Below are 24,701 nucleotides of genomic sequence, written 5' to 3' on the forward strand. Positions count from 1 at the left end.
TTTGATATATTTTATACAGAAATTCATCTTTTTTATACACAAGAAATTATTAGATGCCTTTGTGCACAGAATAAAGCCATATCTTTCCAGCATTCTGGTTTTTGACCTCCTTTTTATATTTCCAGTGAATGCTTCACACTTTTTATCTTATTTATTGGCCACTGTGAGAACAGGATGCTGGACTAGATGGGCCACTGGCCTGAGCCAGCAGGTTCTTCTTATGTTCTTATGTGCTTATGTTAGCCTTATGTGTTTTGTTCCTGTTACACATTTTATCCCCCTTTAGGATGCACACCTTAACGTGGTGAGAGGGTTTGAGAGTGTTGAAGAAGCTGAGAGCAATGCCGTCAGGAGTCTAGACCAAGAGGCTAGACTCCTAGCAGGGGCACCCAAGACAGAATGGTAAAAGCTGAGACACCAGACTAAAATGCATCCAAACTCAGAGGAAGGCAATGGTAAACCACCTCTGAATATCTCTTACCACGAAAACCCTATGAACAAAGTATCCAAAATGCAACACAAGACAGTGCTGGAAGATGAGACCCCCCAGGTCAGAAGGCACTCACCAAGCTACTGGGGAAGAACAAAGGGCAAGTATGACTAGTGTTGTGACTAATGATGCAGCTGGGTCAAAGCCGAAAGGAAGCCCAGAGGCTGATGCGGACAGATGCGAAAGGAGAGTCCGGACTTGTACAAAACACACAATAGGAACATGGAATGTGAGAAGCGTGAACCAGAAATTGTCAAGCAAGAAATGGAACGTATCAACATTACAATACTTGGCGTGAGTGAATTAAAATGGACAGGAATGGGACATTTTCAATCAGGCAACTACAAAATATTTTATGCAGGAAATGAGAAATCAAGAAGAAACGGGGTTGCTTTAATATTCCTGGGCAAGATCTTGGAACGAGTGGTTGCTAGCCAGCTCCAGGCACTATTGGATGAAACCGATTATCTAGATCCATTTCAATCGGGTTTTAGGCCTGGTTTTGGCACTGAGATGGCCTTGGTTGCCCTGTATAATGACCTATGTCGGGAGAGGGACAGAGGAAGTGGAACTCTGTTGATTCTCCTTGATCTCTCAGCGGCTTTCGATACAATCAACCATGGTATCCTTCTGGGGAGGCTCGCAGAGTTGGGAGTTGGAGGTACTGCTTGGCAGTGGTTCTGCTCCTACTTGGCCGGCCGTCTCCAGAAGGTAGTGCTTGGGGAACATTGCTCGACACCGTGGGCTCTCCAATATGGAGTTCCACAGGGGTCGGTTCTGTTTCCCATGCTTTTTAACATCTACATGAAGCCGCTGGGTGCGGTCATCAGGCGCTTTGGAGTGCGTTGTCATCAGTATGCTGATGACACGCAGCTCTACTTCTCCTTTTCATTCTCTTCAGGTGAGGCTGTCGATGTGCTGAACCGTTTCCTGGCCGCAACAATGGACTGGATGAGAGCTAACAAACTGAGGCTCAATCCTGACAAGACTGAGATGGTGTTGGTGGATGGTTTCTCTGATCGGATGGTGGATTCACACCCTATCCTGGATGGGGTTACACTCCCCCTAAAGGACCGGGTTTGTAGCTTGGGAGTCGTTCTAGACTCTTCCCTTTCACTTGAGGCTCAAGTAGCCTCGGTGGCACAGAATGCGTTCTACCAACTTCGGCTGGTAGCCCAGCTACGTCCCTATCTGAGTAAGGAGGACCTCACATCAGTTGTACATGCTCTGGTAACCTCGCATTTGGATTACTGCAATGCGCTCTATGTAGGGCTGCCTTTGAAGACAGTTCGGAAGCTACAGCTAGTGCAAAATGCGGCTGCCAGATTGTTAACAAGGACCAAGCGGTCCGAGCACATAACACCTGTTCTGGCTCACTTGCACTGGCTACCAATATGCTTCCGGGCCAGATTCAAAGTGTTGGTATTAACCTATAAAGCCTTATACGGTGCGGGACCACAATACCTGTTGGAACGCCTCTTCCGATACGAACCAGCCCATACACTACGTTCTGCTACGAAGGCCCTCCTCCAGGTTCCGACTCATAGAGAGGCCCGGAGGGTGGTGACAAGATGTAGGGCCTTCTCAGTGGTGGCCCCCGAACTGTGGAACAGTCTCCTCGAGGAGGTGCACCTGGCGCCGACATTGTTTTCCTTTCGGTGCCAGGTTAAAACCTTCCTCTTTTCCAAAGCATTTTAATTTAAGTTAACCTGATTTTCATATCTGTTGTACTGATTTTAGATTGTTCTTATTTTATATGTTCTTATTGTATTATATTGTGTATTTTATTGTATTCTCTGTGTTCACCGCCCAGAGAGCTATTGCTAGTCGGGCGGTATAAAAGTCTAATAAATAATAAATAATAATAGTGAGAAGTGAATGTAGCAAAAGCAATTAGGAGCTACAACGCAAGGTCTGGGTGAGTTATATCAATGAGATTAAACGGGAAACCTATTAACATAACCATCATCCAAGTTCCCTCTCTAAGCTCCAACATCAAACGCAGAAGAAGAAGAATTGGAGAGATTTTACGCAGAAGTACAGGAGGAAATTGATCACACACCAAAACAAGATATGATGATAATCATGGGGGACTGGAATGCAAAAGTAGGGAACAGAGAAAAATTAGGAGTTGTGGGGAAATGGAGCTTAGGTGACAGAAATGAAGCAGGAGAAAGACTTATTGAATTCTGTGAAGCCAATAATTTGTTTCTTGCCAACACATTTTTTGAGCAACCAAAAAGACGACTGTACATGTGGACATCACCAGATGGTCAATATAGGAATCAAATTGATTATATAACTGGAAACAGAAGATGGAGAAGTTCCATACTTTGTGCAAAAACAAGACCAGGAGCAGACTGCGGTACAGATCATGAACTGGTTGTATCGAAAATCAGAGTAAAGCTAAAGAAGAACAACAAAGCACTCATAACGCCAAAATACAATTTAAATAACATCCCAGAAGAATATAAAGATCAAATAAGGAACATATTTGAGGCTTTAAACTTAGTTGACAAAGAACCAGAAGAACTATGGACTGAAGTCAGGGACATTATCAGGGAAGAATGCAAAAAGACAATACCTCTAGTTAAAAAGAGAGAAAGACCTCAATGGATGACTGAAGAAACTCTTCAAATGGTTAAAAAGAGAAGGAGCGCAAAAGCAAAAGGAGATAGAAACACGGTCAGAACCCTAAATACAACTATACAACGACTAGTATGTAGGGACAAAGAAAACTATTACAATAGTTATTGTATAGAAATTGAAAAGGACAACAAAATGGGAAGAACAAGAGCCCTATTCCAAAAGATTAGAGAAATGAAAGGGAAATTTAAACCACGAGTAGGGGTGTTGAATAATCAACAGGGGAACACACTGACTGACCGAGATGAAATAAAAGGAAGATGGAAGCAATATTCTGAAGAACTCTATAAAAGAGATGACAGGATGACAGATTCATTCACGGAGGAACTGTATGATGAAGAAACAGAAATTCTAGAATGTGAGGTGAAAGCTGCTCTTAAAATACTTGGAAGAAACAAATCACCAGGAATAGACAGTATACCAACAGAGTTGCTACAAGCTACTGAGACTGAAACAGTCCAAATTTTGATTAAAATTTGTCAAGAAATATGGAAACCTAAACAATGGCCCACAGACTGGAAGCGTTCAATATATATCCCACTTCCAAAGAAAGGGGATCCCAGAGAATGCAGTAATTATCGAACTATTGCCTTAATATCCCATGCAAGTAAAGTAATGCTCAAGATTCTACAACAAAGGCTCTTACCGTATATGGAGCAAGAAATGCCAGACGTCCAAACTGGATTTAGAAAGGGAAGAGGCACCAGAGATCATATCGCAAACATACGTTGGATAATGGAACAGAGCAAGGAATTTCAGAAGAAAATCACCCTGTGCTTTATAGACTACAGCAAAGCCTTTGACTGTGTAGATCATGAAAAACTATGGAATGCTTTAAAATAAATGGGGGCGCCACCGCATCTGATTGTCCTGATGTGCAACCTATACTCTGCACAAGAGGCTACTGTAAGGACAGAATATGGAGAAACCAATTGGTTCCCACTCGGAAAGGGTGTGAGACAGGGTTGTATTTTATCACCCTATTTGTTTAATCTGTATGCAGAACATATCATACGGAAAGCAGGATTGCACCAAGATGAAGGAGGTATGAAAATTGGAGGGAGAAACATCAATAATTTTATGCAGACGATACCATACTTTTAGCAGAAACCAGTAATGATTTGAAACTAATGCTGATGAAAGTTCAAGAGGAAAGAACAAAAGCAGGACTACAGCTGAACGTCAAGAAGACTAAAATAATGACAACAGAAGATTTATGTAACTTTACAGTTGACAATGAGGACATTGAACTTGTCATGGATTATCAATACCTTGGCACAGTCATTAACCAAAATGGAAACAATAGTCAAGAAATCAGAAGAAGGCTAGGACTGGGGAGGGCACCTGTGAGAGAACCAGAAAAAGTCCTCAAATGCAATGATGTATCACTGAACACCAAAGTCAGGATCATTCAGACCATGGTATTCCCGATCTCTATGTATGGATGTGAAAGTTGGAGAGTGAAAAAGGCGGATAAGAGAAAAATCAACTCATTTGAAATGTGGTGTTGGAGGAGAGCTTTGCGCATACCGTGGACTGCCAAAAAGACAAATAATTGGGTGTTAGAACAAATTAAACCAGAACTGTCACTAGAAGCTAAAATGATGAAACTGAGGTTATCATACTTTGGACACATCATGAGAAGACATGATTCACTAGAAAAGACGATAATGCTGGGGAAAACAGCATGGAGTAGAAAAAGAGGAAGGCCAAACAAAAGATGGATTGATTCCATAAAGGAAGCCACAGACCTGAACTTACAAGATCTGAACAGGCTGGTTCATAACAGATGCTCTTGGAGGTCGCTGATTCATAGGGTCGCCATAAGTCGTAATCGACTGGGAGGCACATAACAACACATTTTATTATTTATTGCAATGAGACCCACTTGCCACTAGAGGGAGATCTTGCACTTTAGTAAATTGCATGCTAGAGATGGAATGAATTTTTTCCCTCTACTGTATTCACTTTTAATAACATTCTTGTGTTTATCAAAGGTGTTTGTATAAACTTTGATGGAACCAGAGAATCAGAGAAGAGAAGAAGGAGAAACAGTTCCACTCTCTGTAAATTACTAATGCACCCAGTATAGAAGGTTATGTGCTGCTGAAGCATTCCTTATATGCATATGGGTACTTTAGTCAGCAAAAGATGCTAAAATACCATTAACCAAGGGGCTGAAACTTTCCAATACATCTTAAAATGTACTGTTTTGAGCTGTAATTTAAATAATTTTAAATACTTATGGACAAATAGTATCAGAAATATTTCCGCATATATGCTTTCATGAAGAAATGGAAATGGACTGCCTTCAAGTCGATTCCGACTTATGGCGACCCTATGAATAGGGTTTTCATGGTAAGCGGTAGTCAGAGGGGGTTTATCATTGCCTTCCTCTGAGGCTGAGAGACAGTGGCTGGCCCAAGATCACCCAGTGAGCTTCATGGCTGTGTGGGGATTCGAACCCTGGACTCCCAGGTCAGAGTGCAGCACTCTAACCACTTTCATGCACATGCTTAAAGATTTAGTTAACACTATGTATAGTATAAGAACATTGACTCTTTTAGAGAACGGTTGATATTCATCTCCAAGTGCAGAGGCCACAGACAACCTGCTGATTCCCTTTAGCATCTCTTCTCCGTTCCTCTTTTGTTTTCACATTTAAAAAAATTCAATTTGATTTTAAAATGTATCTTATTAGCCTAATATGGTGCAGTGGTTAGTGGTTTTTGCCAGCCTGGTGCCCAGCAGCAGTTTAGGACTACAACTGCTGGCTGGGACTGATGGCATTTTATTATTATTATTATTATTATTATTATTATTATTATTATTATTATTATTATTATTATTAATTTGTTAGTCACTTGTTACTCCAAGATCTCCAAGCGACTTACAACATTGTTAAACTCAAAAATGTATCATACTATAAAAACAAAACAATACAACAACCACCACCCCCATACAGCCACAGGAAGCTTTGGCAGGATACTAATAACAAAACAACATTATCTCAGTTTGTCAAATGCCTGGAAGAAAAGGTAAGTCTTTACCTGATGCCAAGAAGGTGTCAATGAAGGTGCCAGGTGGACCTCACTGGGGAGTGCATTCCACAGATGGGGAGCCACAGCTGAAAAGTTCCTCAGAAGGGGACCTGGGGAAATGATAGTTCAACACAGCTGGAGGACAGCAGGTTGGCAAAAGCTGGGTTAGAGTGTTGGACTAGGACCTGGGAGTTCAAATCCCCATTCATCCAGAATGCTCACTATGTTACCGTAGACCAAGGTCTCTCACTCATCCTAACCTACCTCACAGGGTGGTTGTGAAGATAAAATTGGGTAGGTGAGAACCATGTGTGCCATCACTTTTATTTCCTTAGTGCAGTAGTAGCCAACATGACACCCTCTAGATGTTGTTGGACTCCAGCTCCCATGAGCCTCAGCCCACATGGCCAATGATGATGATGGGAATTGTAGTCCAATAACATCTGGAGGGCACCATGTTGGCTATCCCTGCCTTAGAAGAAAAGTGGGATATAAATGCAATAAATCTTAAATGTAATAAAAACATAAAATGTCATAACTCAGCCCCCGTTGGAGGATTTGTAGTGGCTCATCACAATCCTGGGATTTGCATGAAGTCAGGGTGGGGTAGGGGAGCAAAAGAGAAGGCAGGTTGCACAACAGCAGTGGCTGTGGCATGGGAACTGGAAGGAAGGGACACTGATGGGGGAAAGTGGTGGTTTAAAACAAGAGAGGTCTGAATGCTGGCAAAGGAGCAGCATTGATGGTTGCTCCCCCCCCATATTTTTGAAGAAGGAGAAATAGCAGAGATGGATACGACACAGAGGTTAACACAACAGAGCCGTCCCCAGCTCCTTTCTTGCTGTACTCAAACCCCTGCCCACTTTACTTTGCCATTCTTTAAAACCTCCACTTTTCTCTCTTTTCTCTCAATGTTGCTCAATCCCTGCTTCACAAATCTCTGCCATTTTGTACAATCTCCATTTTTTCCTCAGTGTCTCTCGATCCGTTTCACTCAAACATCCGTCATTCTTTAAAACCACAATTTTTCTTTCAGTGCCCCACAATTCCTGCTTCAACCAAATCTCTGCCATTGTTTAAAACAGCCACTTTTAGTGTCCCCCCTTCTCACGGCACACAAAAATCTCCCTCTTCCATTCCTCAGTTGCCTCATATGTGAGAGATAAAGGATGCACAGTCCTCTAGTATTCCATAGTGCCTTCACACAATGTATTTCACTCCTGGTAGCATATGTGTTGTCTTCAGCATGAAGTTCCAGATTCAATGTAGTAATTTAGAACACATTTTATTAACAAGCAAACACCCATATATGTACAACATCCATCAGCCAAACTTAGCCTTCTCTAACTGAACAAGCTAAGTGACAGACTTGGTCTTAAGATTCTGTTCTTCTTAAAGTTACAGCAACATATATCATTGCGTGTGTGCGTGTGTGTGCGTGCAAAGGGGGCTGCACCATAGGAAAGAGGTGAGGAGGAATGGAAATGGGAGTGATCTGTGTGCAAGGGGAGTTGAAAAAAGGAGGGGGAGGTAGGGAAACGGGCTGAAAGTGAAAATAGGGTAGGTGTGCAAAGAGGGGCTGAAGAATAGGATAGAGGAGGCATGAAATGGCATGGTCTGTGTGCAAGGGGGGGTGAAGAAAAAGGGTGAAGGTGAAAAGGGGTGTGCAGATGGGGATGCAAAAAGGAAGGAGCAGAAGGCATGGGAATGGGGGTGACGATGAAAATGTGGGTATGAAAGGGGCTGCAGAACAGGAGGGGATGGTGACTTCATAACTGGGTGGAAGGTGAAATGGGTGCTCTGTAGTTGCAATGTGTGGGAAGAGGAAGATGCAGGAGGTTACCATGGGTGTGGTCTGTGTGCAAGGGGGACTTGCACAAAAAGAGGAGGAGGGAAGGATGTGAGGTGAAGATGAAAACGGGTGCAAAGCAGGGCTGCAGAATAGAAGTGGCTTCAGAAATGGGGTTGGGAAGGTGAAAAGGGAGCTTAGTAGTTGCCTGGGGTAGGAAGGGGAAGATCTAGGGGCTCAATGTGGGGGGAGTGGTGAGGGTTAGAAAGTGGAGTGGGCAGGGGTGCAGCCCCTTGTAAATAAATAAATTATTTACTATATTTCTGTTACATCATTTTTACACTAGTGCAAATTGGCAGGTGGTGGCTAATTATGTAAAATGTAACAATAGATTAAGTGTAATCTGTATGGTTGGAAGGGAGGGAGCTCTAGGGCTGCAGCTGAGGATAGAGTTTGCTTTGCATTCTTTGGTTGGAGGCTGCTGCTAAGGGTAGTTCAATTTTACTAATTTTCCCTCTTTTGCTTCTAGTGGATATGAGCTGGGTGGCTTATTGTTAGGTCTCTTAAAATGATCAGCTGAATGGATTGCGTAACGCTGGGCCCCCAATGTGGCACCCGTGAGAGGAACCCTTTGAAACAAGAAGTGGACCCCAGAGGCTTTTATTCTACTGTCTGTGCTCAAAGCAGTTCCTCCTTGTTTTCTGGCCTCTGTTCAAAACTTAAACATGCTGCTTATTTTTCTGGTTGGATGTCCTCCCTCCCCTTCTCAATTCTAGCCAGAAGAGAGGGGAGAGTGAGCTGCAGTGGATGTGCTGGTAAGGAACAGAAAGGTAGGAGGTGTGAGAGAGAGAAGTGACAATGCAGGTGAGATAGGCTTTTCCTGTGCACTATGGGGCCAGAGCCACCATGCCACAAAAGCATCGATGCAAGGTACAGGCCCTCCTCATGGTATTAACAAGGAATATCCCCCACAACATCACCATCAAATTAGAGCTGACAATGGTTTTTACAGATTGCACTGTAAAAATAAATCTATCTAGTGTTTGACAGAGCCACCATAGCTCAAAGATATGGATTCGAGACACAGGTCCTCATGACTTTTACAAGAAGCCTCTGAAAACCACCATCAAATTGCAGATCACATCTATGTCCAACACAGTTGAGTTCTGTGGTTTGTGGGTGGAGCTCAAAAAACATAAAGATCCATCAGGATCTGTGCCTCCTATTCCATGCTTTTGTGGCACAGTGGTTCTGATAAATAATGGACAGGTGACTTTTATAATGTGATACATAGGCATCAATGTCGGCTTTAATTTGTTGATGGTTTGTGCAAGATGCCTTGTAAAAATCATGAGGATTTGTTCCAAGTGTGATGTAATATCTCTTTAAGATCTTGGAATCGTCAGTTAAGTGCGGTTAGAGTGGAGTCAGTTGGAAAGGGTTGGGCATAGCATGTAAATGGAAAAAGACTGTCCTCTGTGGAATAGTAATTAAAAAGTATACAATTCTTATGTCAAAGAATCGAGATGTTTTTATTATAAAAATAAAACACATTATATGGTGTCAGAAGTTAAAAATAAGAAAACAAATGGACTCATTTCGACCTCCACCTCCTCTAGTGCTGCGAGGTAATCTGGCTGAGACATGGAAACGATGGGAACAAGCTTTTATTTTATATCTTTCTGCGGCTGGAGTTGATAATGTTGCTAAGAGCCGACAAACTGCTATTTTGTTACATTGTATTGGAGAGGAAGCGTTGGCAGTTTACAATACGTTTGATTTGTCGGAAGAGGGGCCACAAGACATAGAAGAAGTACTTGAACAATTTAGGAGATATTGTACTCCTCGTAAGAATGTGATATTTGAACGTTATGCTTTCTGGAATCACTCTCAGAGATATCAAGAAACCAGTGAACAGTTTGTGACTGAGCTTAAACTTAAGGCTAGTAGTTGTGAATTTGGTTCAACAGTTAATGATATGATACGAGATAAGATTGTGTTCAGTGTCAAAGATGAAAAGTTGAAGAAGAGATTGCTTGCGGAGCCCGAGCTTACTTTGGAGAAAGCGATTGAAGTATGTCGTTTAGAAGAAATAACAAGAGTTCAACTGCAGGCTATGTCAACGTCCTCAAAAGAAAGTCAAGAGTTGCATACAGTATCTGTGATTGATAAAACCAATGAAAGAGTTCCAGTACAAGCTGTTAGATCTGATAAGTTCAAAGATAAATATGAGCAAATTAAATATAAGTGCTCCTGTTGTGGTATTGTGCATAAACCTCGAGATTGTCCAGCATTTGGGAAAACTTGTTATAAATGTCACATGAAAAATCATTTTGCTAGAGTAGGCAAAGTAAATGTAGTTGGTGCCAACAAGGGGCAACAGGGTTATTTGATGCATGAGCTGGATTTAAATAGTCTGTTTATAGGAGAATTAACTGAAGCTGGTGAAGATTTGGTGAATGGGTGGTATGTTGATATGTTTGTGCAAGGGCTGTCAGTAAGATTTAAACTGGATACAGGAGCTGAGGCAAATGTGTTGCCTCTGCAAATATTTCATGAACTATCAGACAAGAAGGTGTTGTTCAAAACTGATGTTTGTCTTGTGTCCTATGGTGGAACTCGTATAAAGCCAGTGGGAGCTATTGTTCTTGATTGCCATACTTCAAAAGGAGTTTTACATAACAGAGGGCTCCTCTCTTCCGTTGCTTGGACGAGCAGCTTGTGAGACTTTGGATTTAGTTCGTCGAATTGATAATGTGACTGCGATTCAATCATTAACGCAAGAACAGTTACTTAATAAATATTCCGATGTGTTTGAAGGGCTTGGTGAGTTTGAGGGTGTGCACCATATACATATTGATCCTGCTGTGGCTCCTATTATTCATGGATGTCAGAAAATTCCGTTTGCCATATTGAATAAACTAAAGGAGGCTTTGGGACAAATGAGAAGTGCTGGAGTGATATCCAGAGTTATAGGTCCTACAGAGTGGGTCAGCAGTCTTGTTATTACAGAGAAGAAGAATGGAAAGTTACGTATATGTCTTGATCCTCGTGATTTGAATAAAGCAGTTCGTCGACAACATTATACAATTCCTACGACAAAGGATGTCTGGAGTCGTCTAGCAGGAATGAAATTTTTTACCATTTTAGACGAAAAAGATGGTTATTGGCAAGTCAAGTTAGATGCACATTCTTCACGGCTATGTACATTTAATACACCTTGGGGGCTATATTGTTTTAATCGTTTGCCATTTGGGCTTAAGTCTTCTAGTGAGGTGTTTCAGCAGAAAAATGAGGAAGTTTTTGGTCATATAAAAGGGGTTTATATGATAGCTGATGATATGATTATTGCAGCAGCAACATTGGAACAACATGATCAGATTCTGTGTCAAGTTATGGATATTGCACGTATGAAAAATATCAAGTTTAATATGGATAAGATTCAATTTAAGGTTGACTCTGTAAAGTACATGGGCCAAATAGTTACTGTCCAAGGAGTATGTCCGGAAGTGAAAGCTATTTTTGAAATGAAATGTCCACAAGATAAACAAGGTGTTCTTAGATTTTTAGGGTCTGTGCAGTATTTATCCAAATATATTCCGGGTGAGGAAGAGCTGACAGCACCTTTACGTAATTTATTAAGAAAAGATATCTTGTTTAAGTGGTTGCCTGAACATCAAAAGGCTTTTGAGTTGCTTAAAATGCAGCTATGTCAGGCACCTGTACTGCAATATTTTGATATTACCAAACCAGTTACTGTGCAAGCAGATGCATCAAAAGATGGTCTTGGAGCATGTTTGCTTCAAGAAAATAAACCTGTATCCTATGCATCAAGGTCACTTACTTCAGTAGAGCAAAATTATGCTCAAATAGAGAAAGAATTACTGGCAGTGCTATATGCAATGAGAAAATTTCATCAGTATGTGTTTGGTAAAGTTATTTCAATTCATACTGATCATAAACCTTTAGAAATAATTTTTAAAAAACCAATTGGTAATGCTCCTGCTCGGTTACAGCGTATGTTGTTACAGCTTCAAAGGTATGATCTTAATGTGATGTATATCCCAGGTAAGTATATGTATATTGCTGATACACTATCTAGGGCTGCTGTAGATATATCTACAGATGTTGAGGATTCTATGGTGGGAGAGAGAGTAGTACATGGATTGGGCACACTTGTTATCCATCCAAAGGGGGCAGCTACTATAAAAAAGGCTACAAAGCATGACTCTCAACTTCAAGAAGTAGCTGTTTTTATAAAGAAAGGATGGCCTCAGTATTTAAAGGATGTTCCTAGTGCTGCAAAGTCTTTTTGGCATGTAAAAGATTCTTTACGCTGTCATGATGGCATTATTTACTTGGGGAACAAAGTGGTCATTCCTATATCTCAAAGGCGAGGTGTTATTTCGCAGCTTCATGTGTCTCATCAAGGTATTCACAGGACTAGAGCTAGAGCAACATCTTTGATGTATTGGCCTGGTATGTGTAATGATATTGAAAAAGAGGTCGGAAATTGTTTAGTGTGTGCTTGTTATGCTCCATGTAATCAAAAGGAGCCACTGAGGCCACTTGAAATTCCTGAGTTACCATGGCAGAAAGTGGGTGTGGATATTTTTGAGTATAATTCTTCTTCTTTTCTTCTTGTAGTGGATTATTTTTCAAAGTATCCAGAAGTGTTAAATTTATCTGACAAAACGGCTAGTACTGTGATTGTTAAACTAAAAAATATTTTTGCTCGTCATGGAATTCCGAGCATAGTTGTGAGTGATAACATGCCTTTTTCTAGTAGAGAATTTCAGCAATTTGCTTATGACTGGGGATTTGAGCAATGTTTTAGCAGTCCAGGATATCCACAATCTAATGGAATGGTTGAAAGAGCAATTCAGTCAATTAAACAACTTATTAGAAAAGCTGAGAATTCATGTGTAGATGCACACTTAGCGTTATTAGAATATCGTAATACCCCAGTTACGGGAATGTTATATTCACCTGCTCAAATGCTAATGGGCAGAATGCTTAGAAGTAAACTTCCAGTAACAAATGCTTTATTGTATCCTAAGATACCAACTGGTGTGCATAGAGATCTGAAAGAAATACAAAAGAAACAAAAATATTTTTATGATCGTACAGCAAAGCCACTAAGTGATTTATATAAAGGTGATTCAGTATTTATCCATTCTAATGAAGGCTGGCTTCCAGCCACAGTCATGGAAAAGTGTGCACAGCCACGTTCATACCAAGTAATAGCATCAAATGGTCAAAAGTATCGTCGGAATAGGCGCCATTTGAGGTGTCAACAACAATCATCTGACATTAGTGATAAGATAGATGATATAAGACAAGATGAGTCAATGTCTGGTGAACAAATAAATCAATTCTATGATAATGATTCTGTTGTTGTAGGGGATAATGTAACAAATAAAGATGTCAGTGTTTGTTTAGATAGACCTAATGCATATGTAACATCTAGAGGTAGGACTATTAGTCCTCCATTGAAATATAAGGATTATGTATGTTAAAAAAAATGTTATTGTATTAATTCATTGTTATGAAACAAAGATGTGATGTATATATTGTTATTTTGTTACATTGCATTAGTTCATTGTTATGAAACGGAGATGTGATGTAATATCTCTTTAAGATCTTGGAATTGTCAGTTAAGTGCGGTTAGAGTGGAGTCAGCTGGAAAGGGTTGGGCATAGCATGTAAATGGAAAAAGACTGTCCTCTGTGGAATAGTAATTAAAAAGTATACAATTCTTATGTCAAAGAATCGAGATGTTTTTATTATAAAAATAAAACACATTATACAAGGATCCATGTTTTGTGCCATGGTTGTACTGACATGTGCTGGATCTGTGATTTTTAAAGGTCAGTGGTATGCACTTGATGGGCGAAATCCCATTTGAAAACAATGCAAATAGAAGAGGATCCATTTTTTATTTGAATTTTTATGTACTTCCTTTTCCATGCCCCACCATAGTTATTTTGTGACCAACATCCACAATATTTTCTCAAAACTCCGTATGTGTCAACAGGCTCCAAAAGGTCGGGGAGCCCTGGCTTACTGGGATATAACACTGATGTTATTGGTGCAATGGAAGCTCAATATAACACATCTCAGTGTACCATGGAATTGGATATACTGTGGGTGTGACCATGTCCCCCAAGAAAAATATGCAGTACAGCAGCTTACACATCTTTTAACTTACAAGGTTGAAAAGTGTGGTATGTTGCTGTCCTTCCAAACAACTTTCCTCACTTCAGTGCCTGTCTAAGAACCAGTACTGTACTCACTGGCTTTAAACCTTAAGGGTGAACATGAGCTGAAATACAACCGGGAAAGGGTTCTTGTTCACTCGTATATCAGCTTCACTTTCTACTTTATTTTTTCTGTTTGTTCTATCTTCATCATCCTCAGTGTTCCTTTTCCTGATGAGTCCTTCTGTTTGCTTCCCTGGGTGTTTTTGAGCTATTTTTCCCTGTCAGCATTCTTTTAATTTTTCTCCTAATGTTCCACTCCCTCCCATTTACCCATTTACCTTCCTGGTGGCTTTTTTCCAGTGATTCACTGAAGTCTTCTAAGTTTTAGTTACTTCTCAAGCCCTTCTGCTATCGCCTGTGGAGTTTAATTTGTTAACTTATTCTTCCCTCAATGTTACCCTTTCCACTTCTTCGTTTCTCAGCCACAGCAGCGGCGGTTTTACCTCAGCCACGTTAGTGGCAGTTTGCCTTTTTCAAGTGTTTTTTCCTCTCTCTTTTTCTCTGCTGCCCTGTATCTGTTCCCAGTTTCATCTTTCTGCTCTGGGTTACCGTTTTTATTCGTTTCGGTTGCTTCTTCTGCTTTTGATACAAACCTCTTGTCTATTTCTTAGAAAATCATTCTAAGTGCCTTTCAGTGCAGGTTTCATTATAAAACTAGGCTGTGGCCATCCAGACATTGCTGGACTCCCATCAACCTCAGGCAGCATTGCCAGTAGTCATGGATGGCAGGAGTTATAGCTGAAAACAGCTGAAGGGACCCATGCTCGTTAATTCTTATATATACTAACAGAGATCCCAAGTTCTCCCAGTTAGCTCAAACTGCACCATCCATAGATATGCATACATTTTAAAATGTTTTAAATGCTTTTAAATGTTTTAGATGGTTCTTAATTGTTGTTATTCCATTTACAGACCACTTACTATCTGAAAGATCTCAAAGCAGTTTACAATAGAATACACAAGCTACAATAAAAACCATGACAAATTAATTTACAAAGCCAAATACGTGGACAATATCCATATACATAAACACAAGACAAAAGTTAGAGTATTACAAACCAATATAATATAAATTTGTTGTTGTTATGTGCCTTCCAGTTGACTATGACTTATGGCGACCCTATGAATCAGCGATCTCCAACAGCCTCTGTTGTGAACCACCCTCTTCAGATCTTGTACGTTCAGGTCTCTGGCTTCCTTTATAGAATCAATCCATCTCTTGTTTGGCCTTCCTCTTTTTCTACTCCCTTCTGTTTTTCCCAGCATTATTGTCATTTCTAGTGAATCAAATCTTCTCATTATGTGTCCAAAGTATGAATAATATAACAACCAGCATAACACATAGTCATACAATCACTCAGCATCCATTCCATACAACCACTACCATCATTCGTTACTGCAAACGTATCAACCAACCAATCAAACATCAACCACTTTCACTCAGCAATGCTACAACAACCCCCACACCAAGAATCACTACCAAGCATGCACATGTAAGATATTCTCCCCATCTCTGAAGCACTAAAGGACTCATGCCCCACAACCACAGAATACTCTTCTCCCATCTCTCATACCATGGGTGTATAAAACTACTTCAAATCACTCACTCCCAACTACATAATCATAACGTACATGGTACTACACAGCTTCATCCCTGATTAATAACCATTAAGCACTGGTATCTGCCTTGAATATAATAATTATGCTGCCTCAAAGGGTTGTAGAATGCCATGCTGAGAGACTGTACTGATAATTTGTCCTGCAATATCAGTTTGAGGTCTCTTTTTTGTGACAGTATGGCTGAAAAGCTGTACCTAGTGACTTGTATACAAGCTCAAATGGAGTCAATTATACTGGTAACAAACAGAACATCACACTCAAGGCAGCCATGAAGGACACCATAAACTCAAGTTATTACAGTAAACCAGCAGATTAATATTGCAAGGTATTGTTTGTAAATATCCTGGAATTGTCCTCAGGGCCCTCCATGTTGAGAGTGCCTTTTGTCCCTATTTGGCATGCAGTGCAACATCGAGTATGCACTGAGGCACTCACTGAGGTGCTGGCCTCCACTGCTGCTGTTATTTTTGAGGGGAGCACCTAAAAGCCCAATTCCTCTCCACTTTGTTTGCCACCACTGTTGTTTCTCACGCTGTTGTTGGCCAGGGATGGACCCAAAGGATGGCCAGGTTGGGCCCTGGCTGAGGGCCCCTGAAGCCACAGAGGCCCCTAAGGGGCCTCTCAATAGGATGGGGGAAGAGTAGCACTGCTTTTCTGTGATCCACGGCAGAGAGTAGCTGCCATGGATCGCAGAGAGGTAGGGTTGCCAGGTCTCCGGTTTTTGGCCGGAGTTTCAGGGAAAAAGGGGCCGTTTCCGGCCTCCGGCAATACTTTGCTTAAACTGGATGATCTCCGGCTTTTCATTGGCCGCCTTCCCGCCCTTTGTCATTGAGGCAGGGAGAGCTGGTGCCGCTGGAGCCGGGCTCTGTCTTCCCAGGCAGCAGCCTGTCTTGGACAGGGGTGGGCGGGAGCGGCAATGAGGGGCTGGCCCTGGGCGTGCGAGGCGGGCGCTGCTTAAAAGGCCAGTCGGGCGAGCGCGGTGCTGTCATTCTCCCTCCTGCTGTGGGTGCCGCTGGGCGGGAGTGGCCGCGATGGAGCTCGGCAGTGGCGGTGGCGGCGGCGGCTGCAGCGTCTCTGGCTGGGGAGCGCATCGCAGCTGCTGCCGCCCAGCGGCGCCCACAGCACGAGGGGTGAAGCGGCCGGGCGTCCTCGGGGCTAAGAAGGAGCTGGCCCCGTCCGGCGTCCACTGCTGCTGTGGGTAGCAGGCTGGAGAGAGAGAGAGAAAGAGAGAGAGGCTGGAGAAAGAGAGAGATGCTGGAGAAAGAGAGATAAAGAGAGAGAGGCTGGAGAAAGAGAGAGATGCTGGAGAGAGAGAAAGAGAGAGATGCTGGAGAGAGAGAAAGAGAGAGATGCTGGAGAGAGAGAAAGAGAGAGAGGCTGGAGAGAGAGAAAGAGAGAGAGGCTGGAGAGAGAGAAAGAGAGAGAGGCTGGAGAAAGAGAGAGATGCTGGAGAGAGAGAAAGAGAGAGATGCTGGAGAAAGAGAGAGATGCTGGAGAGAGAGAGAGAGAGAAAGAGAGAGATGCTGGAGAAAGAGAGAGATGCTGGAGAAAGAGATGCTGAGAGAGAGAGAGAGAAAGAGAGAGATGCTGGAGAGAGAGAGAGAGAGAGAGAGAGAGAGAGAAAGAGAGCGATGCTGGAGAAAGAGAGAGATGCTGGAGAGAGAGAAAGAGAGAGAGGCTGGAGAGAGAAAGAGAGAGTTTGGCCCTAATCCTCAGTTTCTTACTATTTCCTCTGGATAATTGCACTGCTGGAAACGGACAGAATCATCATATAATTGTCTTTTCTTGACAGGATGTGGGAGTGAGATTGAAATGACAACAAATAGGAATGTGTGCCATTGTTCCATTTTTCTGCACATTTCCCATCTCCCCAAAGCAGCCTTCCCCAACCTGGTGCCTTCCAGATATCTTTGGGCATACAGCTGCCACCAGCTAACATCTGGAGGGCACCAAGCTGGGGAAGTCTGTCCTAAATTGTCAGCTGCTTCAGGTCTATCAGATCTAAGCATATGGTCACCCTGTTGTGGGAAAGTTCCCATTAAACTGACTCGTGTTGTCTCATTAAGTCTCTAATGTGGCAATTTAAGCAAACAGACCTGATCTTGTTCTGGGTTTTGGACTTCCAGCAGGGGCTTAGACTAGAAGGACTAAAAGGCCCCTTCTAGCTCTGTGATTCTATGCTACATGTAAGTGTGTGTGTGTGTGTGTGACACACAAATGCACAGGCACACACACAAGCATACTTTTTTCTTTGATCAATTTTGCTTAGAAAAAAAGTGTCTTGTTCTTGTCAGTTGACTTCCTTTTTTATTCTTTGTATGTACTTAAACAAGCTGGTCTGTTTTAAAAGAAAAGCTTGGTGGTGTTTGTGAGAGCCCATGAAAGAGCAATTTCAGGTAACTGCCACAGCCAAATGGTTAAGAATTGGCCTTATGACATAATGTGTACTGGCTGGTCTCTACAGAATTCCAAACACCATTTCAGCCTTAAGGCTGCCATCTATTATCCCAAAGGCAGCCAAAGTAGCATCCTCCAGATATTGTACTAAAACTCCCATGAGCCCTATCCTGCTTGGCCAGCAATCACAATAAAGTCCAAAAACTTGACTACATCTGTTTAATTATATGCATGGAAATGGAAATGGACTGCCTTCAAGTGGATTCCGACTTATGGCTACCCTATGAATAGGGATTTCATGGTAAGCGGTATTCAGAGGCAGTTTACCATCTAAGGCTAGTACTCCCCACCTGGCTAGGGCCTGCTCAGCTTGCCACAGCTGCACAAGCCAGTCCCTTCCTTGTCCGCAACTGCCAGCTGGGGGAAACGGCTCCTTGCGACTATGCACCTTGCCCACAGGTGGCAGGGCACATAATCCCTGAGCCACTCACTGTGGGGGTGATCTTTAGCTGGCCCTTGACATCCAGGAGACACGAGTGGGGATTTGAACTCATAGACTCTGGACTCCCAGCCAGGCTCTCCTCCCCATCTGTTTCATGAGCATACAGTTAACATACAACTGACTTCATAGCACCATGAAGATAACAACTGGCTCACTCTGCATTAGCATAGCTGCTGCAAGCACTCTTAGTTCATTTTTACAAGATAGTTCAACATGCTATCTTGTTCATTAAAAAAATGGATTCATTCCTGACTTTACCTCTTACCACTTCTCCAGGCTGTAAAAAATAAAATAAAACACCTTCCACTTTCCTTTTTTGTATCTTTAATTCAGTTGTTGTTGTTAATGTGCCTTCAAGTCAATTTCAACTTATGGTGACCCTATGAATCAGCGACCCCAATAGCATCTGTCATAAACCACCCTGTTCAGATCTTGCAAATTCAGGTCTGTGGCTTCCTTTATGGAATCAATCCATCTCTTGTTTGGTCTTCCTCTTTTTCTACTCCCTTCTGTTTTCCCCAGTATTATTGTCTTTTCTAATGAATCATGTCTTCTCATTATGTGTCCAAAGTATATGTGTCCAAAGTCAGAGGAAGGCAATGGTAAACCACCTCTGAATACCTCTTACCATGAAAACCCTATTCATAGGGTCACCAAAAGTTGGGATCGACTTGAAGGCATTCCATTTCCATTTTCCATCCATACTCCCTAAGATGGTGAGAAGGAATGACCTTGTCACTTCAGCTGGACCTCTTTTAGGTAAGATTTCTATTTTAATTTCCAATCAGAAAATTTTTTTTGAATGGTATGCTGCACGCAAGCGTGGTTGATACAATGTATCATGCTTCATGATGTCACTAGGGCCCACCCCGTGACGTCACTAGGGCCCGCCCCATGACGTCACTAGGACCCGCCCCGTGATGTCACTAGGGCCCGCCCCCATTTTCTCAGGTTTTTGGATGGTTCCGACCTGGCAACCCTACAGAGAGGGAGTTTCTTCTGCCCATCCATCTCTCCTATCTTTTAAGGCTGCATGGGCTGCGTGCACAGGACTGCCATTAACAAAGATGGCAGCTGAGGTTTTTCTAAGGGGCTGAAGCCTTTGGCGCCATCTTGATTGATGGTGGCAATGCGTGCGCAGCAGCCCACACAGCTTGAAAAGACAGGAGAGACGGAGTCAGAGAATGGGCAGGTGGAAGAAGCACCCTCCCTGAGAGAGACAGGTAGGTGTGTGTGTGCACATGCGTGTGTGTGCGCGCATGCCAGAGTCCAGGGCAAGCTGGTGCCCAAGGGCCCTGGCATGTCTGGAGCCAGCCCTGGCCTTACCCATGGGTAGTGATGGTTGAGGGGTGGGGTGGTCTCTTTCTCTCACACCTTTTCCCTATGCTTTTATTTTTATTTTCAATTGTATTGTTTTAACATTTGTATGTTTGCTGCCCTGGGCTCCTGTGGGAGGAAGAGCGGGATACACATTTAATAAGTAAAATAAATGAGGGAGGTATCAACAGGCTTAGGAAGGGCAACCCCAAGGGTTGTAGAAGTGCAAAATATTTTTATTTTTTTAAAATTGAAGGTAGCTACCCCCCACCAACATCCAAGGAAGATTGTGTTCAGTGGTCACAGAATTCTGACTTATTGTTGCGGGTGGAGTGAAGAATCAGGTAGGAGAGGGAAAAGAAAACCGTATCCTGAAAAGGAGCACTCCACATTGCAACAATTTGTTGCAGGTCACTCTGAATGTTCACACAGGACAAAGAGACTGTTGGTTAACTATCACACAATGGCCAGCAGATGGTGCTATACATCAACTTTCTCCCCCCAAAATGGTAGGAACTAACTTCTATACAGTGTACTATTATGTACTCATGCTTCTTCAAAGTCCATAGCACCTTTGATAATGGCCGACCTCCAATTGGGACGCTCATGGGCCAAGGCTTCCCAGTTCTCGATGCTTATGTTACATTTTTTTAGATTAGCATTGAGAGCATCTTTAAACCTCTTTTGCTGTCCATCAATATTCCGTTTTGCATCCTTAAGTTGGGAGTAAAGTAGCTGCTTTGGAAGACGGTGATTAGGCATTTGAACAACATGGCCAGTCCAGTGAAGTTGATGTTGGAGGATCATTGTTTCAACACTGGTGGACTTTGCTTCTTCCAATACGCTAACATTAGTCCACCTGTCTTCCCAAGTAATTTGCAGAATTTTCTGGAGGCAGCGTTGGTGGAATCTTTCAAGAAGTTGGGAGTGGCGTTTATAGATGGTCCATGTTTCACAGGCGTACAGTAAAGTCGGTAGTACAATGGCTTTGTAAATAAGCATTTTGGTCTCCCTGAGAATATCCCGATCCTCGAACACTCTATGTTTCATTCGGGAGAATGCGGCACTCGCAGAGCTCAGACGATGCTGAATTTCAGCGTCGATATCAGCTTTTACAGAGAGATGGCTGCCAAGATAAGAAAAATGATCGACATTCTCCAGCGTTGCACCATTAAGCTGGATTGATGGTGCTACAGAAGAATTGGTTTGCACTTGCTGATGAAGCACTTTGGTTTTTTTGATGTTAAGCGACAGGCCAAGCTTCCCATATGCTTCTGCAAAGACATGTCCTCACTGTGGGAGGCTGTGTGGATCCAGAATTGGCCTCCACAGTCACTTACGGACCCACTGTTAAAGACCTTACCCTGGAAGACAATCTTACTCGGCCATAAGTGATCGCCAATGAATAAATGAATGAATGAATGTTGTGAGCGCACCAGCAATCAGGATACATTGTTTCCCCATCATCTTAGTTTTACTATGTTTATCTGGGTTCTCTTTCCCAATAAACTCACATGTATGTCAGGGTGCTGTTGCAATGGAGTTGCCATAATGGCTGCTTTGGCATGGAAACAGTGCTCAGATTCTTTTCCTCATCTATTAAGCTCACTGGGAGACTTTGAGCAAAGACATCATTGCTTAGTTTAAGCCAGTGTTCTTGGGTCTCCAGATGTTGTTGGCCAACAATTCCCGTAATCCCTGACCTTTGACTAAGATGATGGGAGTTGGAGTTCAAGAATATCTGGGGACCCTGATACAAGTCCAAGCCACTTCTACGGGCTGCAGAAAAGCTAAAAGGCCTCTGGAACATGGACCCCACTGAAAGTGAACCAAAGGTCCTTTCTCTTTGGACACATGTTGCTGCAATACCTGATAATAATGGGGTGTATTCAACTAAGTCTTACTCAGAGTAGATCCATTGAAATTGGGCATGATAGTTCAAAGCGCAACTTGACTACAGACTCATTGGGTGACCATAGATGGTGCAATAGCGACTGGGGAAAACTCACCCCAATGCTAAGCCCTACAGTTACTTTAAGGAAAGGCACTTTTCACGTACTCTGAAGTATGTGTGTGTTTAAAAAGTATCATCACTTACTCAACAGAAAGAGCCATTTCCCATGGTCGTCTATATCTGGTGGTGACAGGACTGGGGCAGGGAAGAGTACTGTGGAGATGGAAGGCAACCAAGAGGCTCTCTTGCAAGCCACTGGCCATTCAGTCTCCCCCCCCCATTCCCATAGCCACCTCCGCCTCCTTTTGTTAGTGACAATCCATACTACTTCCTCACCACCTGTCTTACACACCATCTACAGCATTTAAAGCACAGCACTCCTCCCCCACAAAGAATCCTAGGAACTGTAGTTTACCCGTCATAGACCCACAATTCCGAGCACTCTTAACAAACTACAGTTCCCAGGATTTGGGGGGGGGGAATCATGTGAGTTTAACGTTCACCCTGGATGGGGAAGTTAATGGGAAACCTTGACATTATCTTTCTCTCAGGAAGCTAACATTGGGGACACAGCACATTCCTCCTTTTGTGTCTTTTCCATATATCTTCCCAGGGAGTGGCAAGCCACAGCCAAATGTCTCCTCTGTGAACTGGGAGTCATACTTATCTGTTTCACTGACAGAGCATGACCTGTGGGGTGCTTACAACATCAATATGGAGTTATAGAAAAGCTTCTGAAACATACAAGTGGGACCCACAGCAAAATGTTGCTGTATGAAGTGTGAAGGGAAGCCTTGGTCTCCTGACCCTCCATATTGGCTAAAGCAGCCCGGCAAATAACTTCCACCAAATTCTCCAAATCCACAGGTTAAAGATTAGAATGTCTGGCAGAGAGATGGGAGAAATCTCAGTGACCATTTTCACTGGTGACCGCCATCTTCCTCTACACTAGGGGGTATCTGCCACCTTGCCCCAAGCTTCCCAGAGGTTGTTGCCCTGTTAACCTGACAAAAAGCACGAGCTGATTGGCTAAAAAATGACAGCTGTCCATCAAATGCACATGGGTAGAAGTCCCATAAAAAGGGACTGGTGAAAGCAGTCTTCCATCCCTCATCTACCCTCAGAGAAAACCTGCAGCTCACCATCTTTGCTGTGCTACTCTGAGACCAGAAACCATGCTTGTAAAATCAGAGGTCAGAATTAGATTGATTCTGAATTACAGAGCTCCTTTATTTTCATTATTCTGCTTATCCCCTTTTCTTCTCCCGCTTTCTTTATGCTTAAAAAACCTTCTCTAATTTGACTGTTGGGTCTGCATGTCCTGTTGCCAACTTTCAGGATATCCAAATCCCCCCCCCCGGGCCTGGGCTTCAGTCACGTGGTTCAGGTTACAGGGGATAGGACTGGGGTTGTCTGAGATGAGCAAGCTGCTCTGATCTCTGGGAGAGACAGGGTTCTGCTGGGTCTGAATCTGTTCCTCTTCTAAATTGGGAGCGATCTTGGTGGAGGTAAGCAAGTTCCTTTCCTCTCAGGGAAGGCCAAGGGAATGGGAGGCTACCTCAGAGTCCCTTTTTAATTGTTTGGCCCAAGAGCTCCAGACTCCAACTACCAGATAGCTGGGACCAACTAGCCTACTCTGCAGGACAGGTGGGTAGCTGCTCAGCAAGGATGGGTGTAAAGAGGCTCTCTTGGCCTCTCCCTTGCACCACAAGGAGTGCTACTGTCCAGGATACCAGCAGGGGTATAGTCATCCAGGGTCTTGATGGGTCCCAAAGTTTCCAGCATCCTGCGAGCCAATCAGCATGAAAGGAAGAGTCTTCTAAGATGCTTCCTTATAATTTTCTGCTGATTTGAGCCAATCAGAGTTAAAGGAGGCAAGTCAGCCACTGAGAAAACTCTTTTCAGTAGCTAATACTCCTCTCTTTCATGCTCATGGGCTACTAGGGTTGTCTGTTGTGGGAGAAGACATGAACAAGGATCTCTTTCTCAACCCAGCAGCAAAAAAGGGGGGAGGGCATGGCTGTGACTAACAAGAAGCGACCCTGCACGTCTGAATTTGCCAATACACTACTGGGTACCAGCCACTTCATCCCTTTTCTGTACTCTAGTCTAGTCAGTCAGCATTTTGTGGCCACTAAGCATACTCAATCCTCATTAAGCTGTTACTGGGAGTCCTCCCTCCTCACCCACTTTAGGATCTTCCCCCTACATATTTTTATACTTCTGCAAATCTTGGGGTTCCCCCAAGCCTGCTGATACCCTTTTTGTGTGCCTCAGTAGTGCCATGTTGCCAACATAAGCAATGGCATTCAGACCCTGAGCATCACAAAGACAGGGACTGAGGATTTTCATTTCCCAATGTTCCCTCACCCTGTAGAATAAGCAAGAAACAGAACCTAAGAAGGGGATGGCATAGAAGAGCTAATTCTCAATGGGGTTGCCAGAGAAAGGAAGGCTTTGCTCACAGCCCGACGGTGTCCTCAAGTGAGCTCTTTACTTTGTCCTGTATAAATGGTTCCCATTCACTCAAACCAGACAGGACACTAAATATTTTACTTGAAAGCCATGGATAGTTTGTTTTTAAAAGTTAATAGTGGTAGAGTATCTGCTTTGCATGCAGAAGATCCCAGGTTCAATTCCTGCAATTTCCAAGTAGGACTGGAAATATTCCATCTGAAAACT

General features: G+C 42.9%; 1 protein-coding gene across 2 annotated transcripts in view; it reads left to right on the forward strand.

Annotated features, from left to right (window-relative positions):
• EXO1 (exonuclease 1) overlaps positions 1-24,701 on the forward strand; it is a 381,281-nt gene that overhangs the window by 149,348 nt on the left and 207,232 nt on the right. The window lies entirely within an intron of this gene.

Source organism: Rhineura floridana, chromosome 4, assembly GCF_030035675.1.
Source record: "Rhineura floridana isolate rRhiFlo1 chromosome 4, rRhiFlo1.hap2, whole genome shotgun sequence".
In the NCBI taxonomy this organism is placed as follows: Eukaryota; Metazoa; Chordata; class Lepidosauria; order Squamata; family Rhineuridae; genus Rhineura; species Rhineura floridana.